The sequence below is a fragment of the Microtus ochrogaster genome, linkage group LG8, assembly GCF_000317375.1.
Source record: "Microtus ochrogaster isolate Prairie Vole_2 linkage group LG8, MicOch1.0, whole genome shotgun sequence".
Taxonomy (NCBI): Eukaryota; Metazoa; Chordata; class Mammalia; order Rodentia; family Cricetidae; genus Microtus; species Microtus ochrogaster.
The window spans coordinates 11,198,606-11,206,452 of NC_022033.1; the positions used below are offsets into that span (position 1 = coordinate 11,198,606).

At 44.1% G+C, this 7,847-nt stretch overlaps 1 protein-coding gene across 1 annotated transcript in view; it reads left to right on the forward strand.

Moving 5' to 3' along the window:
• The window catches only part of B4galt5 (beta-1,4-galactosyltransferase 5), a 51,110-nt gene that overhangs the window by 5,942 nt on the left and 37,321 nt on the right, over window positions 1–7,847 (forward strand). The window lies entirely within an intron of this gene.

Sequence of the window (7,847 nt, forward strand, 5' to 3'; positions counted from 1 at the left end):
TGTAGACCAGGCTGGTCTCGAACTCACAGAGATCCACCTGCCTCTGCCTCCCAAGTGCTGGGATTAAAGGCGTGCGCCACCACCGCCCGGCCTGTGCATTGGTGTTTTACATCTTATGACGGTGTCAGAAATCCTGAAACCGGAGTTACAGTTTTGAACTGTCATGTGGGGCTGGGAATTTAACCCAGGTCCTCTGGAAGAGCAGCGAGTGCCAAAGATTTCTTTATTATGTGTATGGGTGTTCTGTCTGCTTGTCTGTCTGCACACCTGAAGAGGGCATCGGATTCCATTACACGCCAACATGTGGTTGCTGGTAATTGAAATCAGGGCCTTCTGGAAGTTTAATCGCTGAGCCATCTCTTCAGCCACTGATTTATTTCTTACTTCAAGGAAGACACTGCTATTAAATATGATTTTTGCTAATGATTTTAAAATATACTTTAACAGGTTAAGGAAATTTTCTATTGTCTTACTTTGGTAAGTATTACTTTATTGTGATAAAAAATAAAGAGCTTAAAAGTATTATCTTAGCCAGGTGGTGGTGGCAAACACCTTTAGTCCCAGCACTCAGGAGACAGAAGCAGGTGGATCTCTGTGAGTTCGAGGCCACTCTGGTCTACAGAATGAGTTTCAGGACAGGTTCCAAAGCTACATAGAGAAACCCTGTAAAAAAAAAAAAAAAAAAAAAGAAACATAGAAATGGAAGACAGTATGTCCTGAAAGGCCAAGTCAGTCAGTCATCAGCAGACTTAGGTAGAGAGACTTCATTCATTTAGTCAACAGGTCATTTTGTAGCATCCCTCTTGTGCACTTTCATTGTGGGATAGCTTAGAAGTGGGGAGGGCAGAGTATTTCTACCCCTGTGGTCCCTTCTAGGGGAAGGTTTTGTGTTTTATTCTGATGGAGATGGGTTCATGCAAGAGAATTTTAAGATCTTGGGGTCAACCAGAGAGCCTGGTTGAAAGCTGAATGTGATACTGCCACTCATCAGTCTGTGGATGGCAGTTGTGGTGCTGGAGGACCAGGACATGTAGGGGCCCTGGAGCAGGAAATAGTAAGGGACTAGCAGATGAGTGGGACCTGCATGCCGAGCTGTGGAGGACTGGGCCTTAGTTGAGGTGGCAGCTATACCTCTGTTCCAGTCAGCCCTGACTTCGAGAGCACTTCGTTCTCCCTTCCCTTACCTGTCCACAGAGGAGACTGCTTCTCTATGTGCTTGTCACAATTAAATTTGAGTGTGGGTATAAAAGGGCTTGGTATAGAGCTGAGCCCAAAGCCTCTTACATTTGTTGCTGTTCCTGATTCAGATGGCCAACTGCTCTAAACTGCACTGGGACTGAGCACCATTCACACTTAGATGAAAACTTGCTGAGTCTTCTGCCCTGTGGATTGAAAAAACTGGACTGTAGAATAGAGTCACTTTCTGACTTCAGGTTGCATGAACTAGACCCTTTTGCCCTTTTCTGTGGTGCTGCGAAGATATAGCCTAGGCAAGCTCTCTACTGGAGAGCTCTACCCTAGCCCCAAGAACTCCTATTCCCTGGGAAAACTCTGCTGCTGTACGTTGGGGAAAGGATTTGTGTGTGGTTCCCTGCCTTTTGAGGTGCTGCTGCTTGAGGACATTGGCCTGGCATCCAAGACTTGGAATCTACACTGATGTCTGTCTGGTAAAGAAAAGAATGCCAAGGATGGTCTGGGTGTCCCTGGGATGTTATCTGTCTTGGTTTCATCCTTTGCCCTGGGGTCATCTTTAAATTTTAATATGCAGAGAGGAGTCTTGCTTTTTTTCAGTTCCAGCCCCTCACCTCATCCTACTTTTCAGCAAACAGGGTCCATTGCACTTTCCCTCCAGTCCCAGCTTAGTGGATGTGAAGTGAAAGAACAGTGCCTTGTGACTCACGCTTTGTATTTGGTGCCTTTGTGTGAGGAGCATTCAAATGGGATCCTCCCACAAATTGAATTCAGTTCCCCCTGCATGGGCGGCACCTTAAATAATTTAGAGAGTTGGCCCTTCTCGGATTTCCCACTTTCCCCTTTCTCTTTGTTAGCTTGGGTAAGCAGTTGGTTGCCCTAGGGCATTGTTCCTTTTCAGTGACACTGACCCTGTCTATGGAAGGAGCCTGGATGCTGTTCCCAGGTGCCTTAGTTACCTGCATCAGTTAGCAATGGCTCTTTGAGATAGGGAGTGGCCTAATTACGGAGATGACCTGTGTAGTAGAATAGCCACTGTGGAGTGGTCAGAAAGCGAGCACAGAATTAGACTGTAAATTAATGTCTGTATGCTAGTGGGCACAATTCTTTGTTATTTTTAAGAAAAGTCAAAGACATTGTAATAAATACCAGTATGCAGAACTGTTTTCTCCCTCCAAGTTTTCTGAACACCGTAACACCGTAATTTTTTTTTTTTTTTAGAGACCGGGTTTCTCCGTAGCTTTTTGGTTCTTGTCCTGGAACTAGCTCTTGTAGACCAGGCTGGTCTCGAACTCACAGAGATCGCCTGTCTCTGCCTCACGAGTGCTGGGATTAAAGGCATGCACCACTACTGCCCGGCTGTGAACACCGTAATTTATAGGCGTTTAAACCTATTGCTTAATTCTGTGTCTAGTAAAGTGGGGACTTGGAAAGATGAGAAAAGAGAAAATGTGTTTTCATCTCATAGAACTGCTGATTGTGAAGGTTCTGTTTTTTGTTTGTTTGTTTTTTTTTATATTTTTGAGAAAGCTATGTAGACCAGGATGGTCTTGAACTGAGAGATCTACTTGGCATCTGCCTCCTGAGTACTGGGATGAATGATGGTGTCACTCTGCTGAGCCTAGAAGATATGCTGAAAAAACTTTTTTTTTTTTTTTTTGACAATTTCACGTAGCTCAAGTTGGCCTCAAGTTTATTGTATTGGGAGAGTATGACCTTGGCCTCCCATCCTCCTGCTTGTTCCTCCTCAGCAGGCCTGTGCCACCATGAACGGCTCAGACTTTGTATGTGCTACACAAGCACTGTACCAATGAGCGACAGTAACCACTCCTATTTGTCTGGTTTTTAGAAGTGGTCTCTCTGTGTTGATCAGGCTGGCCTTGAACCCAAGATCCTGTCTCTGCAGGGATTACAGCTATGAGCCAATATATCCAGCTTCATGCAGAAGCTGATTCTCTTAGGCCACTGTGGATCATGAACTAGTCATGGAGCACTGGGGACCCTCCCTTGAATGGGCATTACTCAGTACCTGTGACCTCTTTCCTGTTTCGGCACCTGATATTCTGCTCAAAAATGACCAATCTCAGTAAAGATGACCTCAGTCTCCCTCTGATTACCACCATAAAAGCTATAAAAGCCCACTGGGCAGGGCAGCCGGACAGTATTCCTCCTTTAGAGCCCTTCCCATGCTTGGGAATTCTTTCCCATGTTTCCTTAATAAAACTGCCATTCATTCTGCTCACTCCATGTTGCAGTTTCCTTATTCTTGGACATGAGACAACAAACTTGGAAACTGTATCCTAGCTCCCCAAGTTAAACCCACCAAGCAAAAGAAAGACTCCATTTTACGAAAACAGCTGGATCAAGCTGAGGAATTCTACTTTTATGCTTTTATACACAAAGCCTAAAGTGTTCATGCTCAGTTTATCTTTTGGACCAGTGGACCATTTGTGATGCTCAGAAAATAATATTTTTCTACATAACACCGCTGCCGTATTTGTGTTAGCTAAACCTTTATTGTCATTCAGAAGAATGACAAAATTGTTGATTGTAGGGAGACTGACTTGTTTTGCAATCCTGGGGAGTCCCTAATTTTGCACATGTGTAGGGGTCTACCATCTCATTATATGGAAAATTCTGAAATAAAATATTTGGATTTTGGATGGAAGAATTTTTTTTTTTTTTGACAGCGTTTCTCTGTAACTTTGGAACCTGTCCTGTAATTAGCTCTTGTAGACCAGGCTGGCCTCAAACTCATAAGGATCCGCCTGCCTCTGCTTCCCTAGTGCTGGGATTAAAGGCGCTACTACTAGGTACTAGGCGCTACCTACTACCACCTGGCTGGATGGAAGAATTTTTAAGGTATTTATTTATATGTATGTATGTATGTATGTATGTTGTATGTGAGAGAGTGTCCAGGCAGATCAGGTCAGGCATTCATGAGTCACCTGGTGTGGCTGCTGGGAACCCAACTCTAGTCCTCTCAGAGGGCAGCGAGTGCTCTTAACTACTGAGCCATCTCTTCAGTTCCGGGATCAGGATTTTGCTTTTATGTTTTACCTTAGAGGAGTTTTGCATCTTTTTTTATTTTTATTTTTTTAAAAAAAAAAAAACTTGATTTACTAAAAGTTACTATTTGAGGAAGTCAAATCAGACAGACCTGAAAGGACAGGTTTAACACCCCCTTCTCCAGGGTCTCACCGGGCAGCATACACCTTTAATCCCAGCACTTAGGAGGCAGAGGCAGGCGGATCTCAGTGAGTTTGAGGCCAACCGGGTCTACAAAATAAGACAGCCAGGGCTACATAGAGAAATCCTGTCTGAGGGGGGGGGAAAATCCAGGGCCTCGATGGTTAGCCCAGTGCTGAGCCACACTGCTCATAGCCACAGAATGACTGAACAAGTCACAGTGTTCTGCTTATATATGTTTCTTTTTGACTCAAGACTGTCCTCCAAGTTTTGATAGAGGCTAGCCTTGAACTCCTTATCCTATTGCCTCTACCTCCTGAGTGTGGGGAGGAGCCACCACATCTGTCCTGTGTGAATTGTGTGTAAAAGCATTTGGTCTCTAAAATAAATACTCATTTTTCTCTGTATCCTCAGAGTAATGATAGGGCATTTTCTGGGTTGTAATTTCCCTGCATCTGGATTGGCAGCAAACACTGTGTACGCTTCCCAGATTAATGAGGGAAGAAGAAACACACACATTAAGTTCCTGTGTGGTGGTGCATGCCTGCAATTCAAGCACTCCCAACACAAGAGGCAGGTGGATCTCTGTGAGATTGAGGCCAGCTTGGTCTACAGAGTGAGTTCTAGGTCAGTTGGGGTTGTCACTGAGGCCCCAGGTAGCTAATGGTGATCCTTTTTTTCTTTTGCCCTTTCCTCCCAGGTGTTGTATAATAGGCTTGGGCTACCATGTCTGGTTTCATGCAGTGCTGAGGATTGAACCCAGAACTTTACACATGGTGGACAAATACTTACCAAGTGGCTACATTCCCAGCCCCAGGTTTTTTTGTTTTGTTTGTTTGTTGTTGTTTTTCTAGGCAGGGTCTTTCTATGTATCCCTGGCTGGCCTGGAACTCGATTTATAGACCAAGGTGACCTGGAATTCACCGATCTGCCTGCTTCTGCCTCCTGTGAGCTGTAATTAAAACTGTTTGCTGTTCGGCAGTGGTGGTGCACGCCTTTAATTCTAGCACTCAGGAGGCAGAGGCAGGCGAATCTCCGTGAATTTGAAGCCTACAGAGTGAGTTTGAAGGTCTACAGAGTGAGTTCCAGTTGGGATAGCCAAGGCTACATAGAGAAATGTTGTCTTGAAAATGAACTAGGGGGAAGGGGAGGAGAGGGAGAGAGAATTGTTAAGTGTGGTTGGACACTAGGGAGGCAGAAGCTACAGAAGTTCAAGGTCAAGGGCACACAGTAGGTGCAGAGCCAGCCTGGACTATTAGAAACCTGTCTTCAGAAGAAAAGCCATGTGGTAGGAGTGAAACGGTATCTCATTCTGGTTTCAGTCTTCATTTCCATGTTGGTACTTAACACTTTCTGTGTTGGTTGGCTACTGTGTAATACTTGGAATAATATTAAACCTTTATCAGATGTACTATGTATTTGTGTATTAATATATTTACTTTTACTCTGTGGCTTGTCATTGTTATTTTCCTAATAATGTGTTTTGAGGCACAAAAGATAAAATAACTTAGTTTTATTTTCAGTGCTAGGGCTTAAGTCTAGAGCCTACCTGTGAATGATGGCTAACAGCGGTTGATCTCAGCACCCAAGGATGAGGCAGAATTGCTTTAGTTCAAGACCAGAGTGGAAAAAAACAAAACAAAACTGGGCTACAGAGTAAGATTCTTTAAAAAAAAAAAAACAAAAAACAGGTGACCTAGTGAAACCCCCAACTGCTTTCAGTGCTGACACTTCTGCCTTTTGCCTGAGGTCTGAGATTGCTAACGGGTTTTTGAAAGGATGGAGTGAAAGTTTCTTTCTCATGATCTACGTATACTTTTTTTTTTTTTTAATTGAGACAATGCTTCTCTGTGTAGCCCTGACTGTCCTGGAACTATAGACCAAGCTGGCCTCGACCTCACAGAGATCCACCTGTCTCTCCCTCCCAAGTACTGGGATTAAAGGCGTATGCCACCACCCACCACCTGACATATCCTTAGTTGTTTTAAGACGTGGTTTTATGTAGCCCATACTTGCCTCAAACTGATAGCAGTTCTCCTGCCTCAGTCTCTCTCAGTGCTCAGTGCTGGGATTGCAGGCGTGCCCTCTGTGATTGCTGATTTCAGATTATTTTTAAGAAGTTCATCTGTTTGTCAAACCTGAAATATTCCATTCAGTATTTTAAGTGTTGGCAGCATCCTGTGACCACTTCCAATGAACAGGTCCAAGCCATATTGTCCATGTTTCCCTTTTACTGATTATTTTGTTAAGTAGGGCTAAAATATAACTCAACATGTTAACATTTTCTGCTTCTAAATGCTGTTCTCTAGTAATTCATGCAAGACAAGGCTACTACATTTTTATGTGAGACAATACAGTTTCAGTATTTGGAAAATACTGTGAGATTTGGAAAATGCAGCTCCATTATCTGTTTCCATCTGTATTTTCTAAACAAGAAGTTCTTTAACTCTGCCACCTCTCTATCCCTAAGGTTTATTTATTTTTTTTGTTTATGTGTATGTAGAGGTCAGAAGAGGAAGTCAGATTCCCCTGGAGCTGGAGTTACCAGCATTTGTGAAGCCACCCCCACATGGATGTTGGGAACTGAACTTGGGTCCTCTGGAAAAGCAGTGCACACTCTTACCATTGAGCCATCTTCCAGCTACTGAAGTGTGTAAAGAGGGTCATGGCAGCGCACCACTATATAATCCCAGTATTTGGGAGGCAGAGACAGGAGGACTGAGGGTTCAAGGTCTTTCTAGAGTTACATAGTAAGACCTTATCAGTGTGACACTTAGTAGGTGCTCAGAAAGCATTTGTCTTGCATCATGAACCTGCTTCCTGTCCCTCCAGCACTTCTCCAGCAGACTGGCCAGTGACTGTTTTCACGCAGCAGCTCTATGCTGCTGGCCCCAGGCCTCTCATTCAACAAGTTCATGGGCCTTGATGCTCTTGGTCACCACTGTAACCCTGGTTCCCATACTATCAGATGCTCTGAAAGGACTTGTTGATAAGTGTTGGGCAGTGAAGGTGGAGATATTTGAGATTCTGAGTGATCCCTGTTGCTGGAGTATGTTGACACTCTCACTACTAATAAACCTTCAAGGCAAGGAACTCGGCTAAGAACGTTTTGGATTTGTAAAAATGCTGATTACGATCTAAAATATGAATCAGCACAGTTTCAGAGTCATCATGCCCATTGAAATCAGATGCTTGCTGGCTATATGAGGGACAGGTCTGTTGTAGGGCCATATTTTCTACGTGGTGTGACAGCCAAGGTCTCGGGCCGTGGTTTTCAAGGCAGTTACTGTCCTGCCAGACCACCTGTGGCTACCTAACAAAAGGCTCAGGATGGGCTGCTCCTTCTCTTTTGTTATTATGTAGATCGCCTGGGAAGAGGTGTGGATTCCAAGCTGGTGACCGAGTTGCAGGTGTGACTGTACTCCCACGTTCTGGAAAGAGAATATTAATGAGCTTCCACCTTGGTT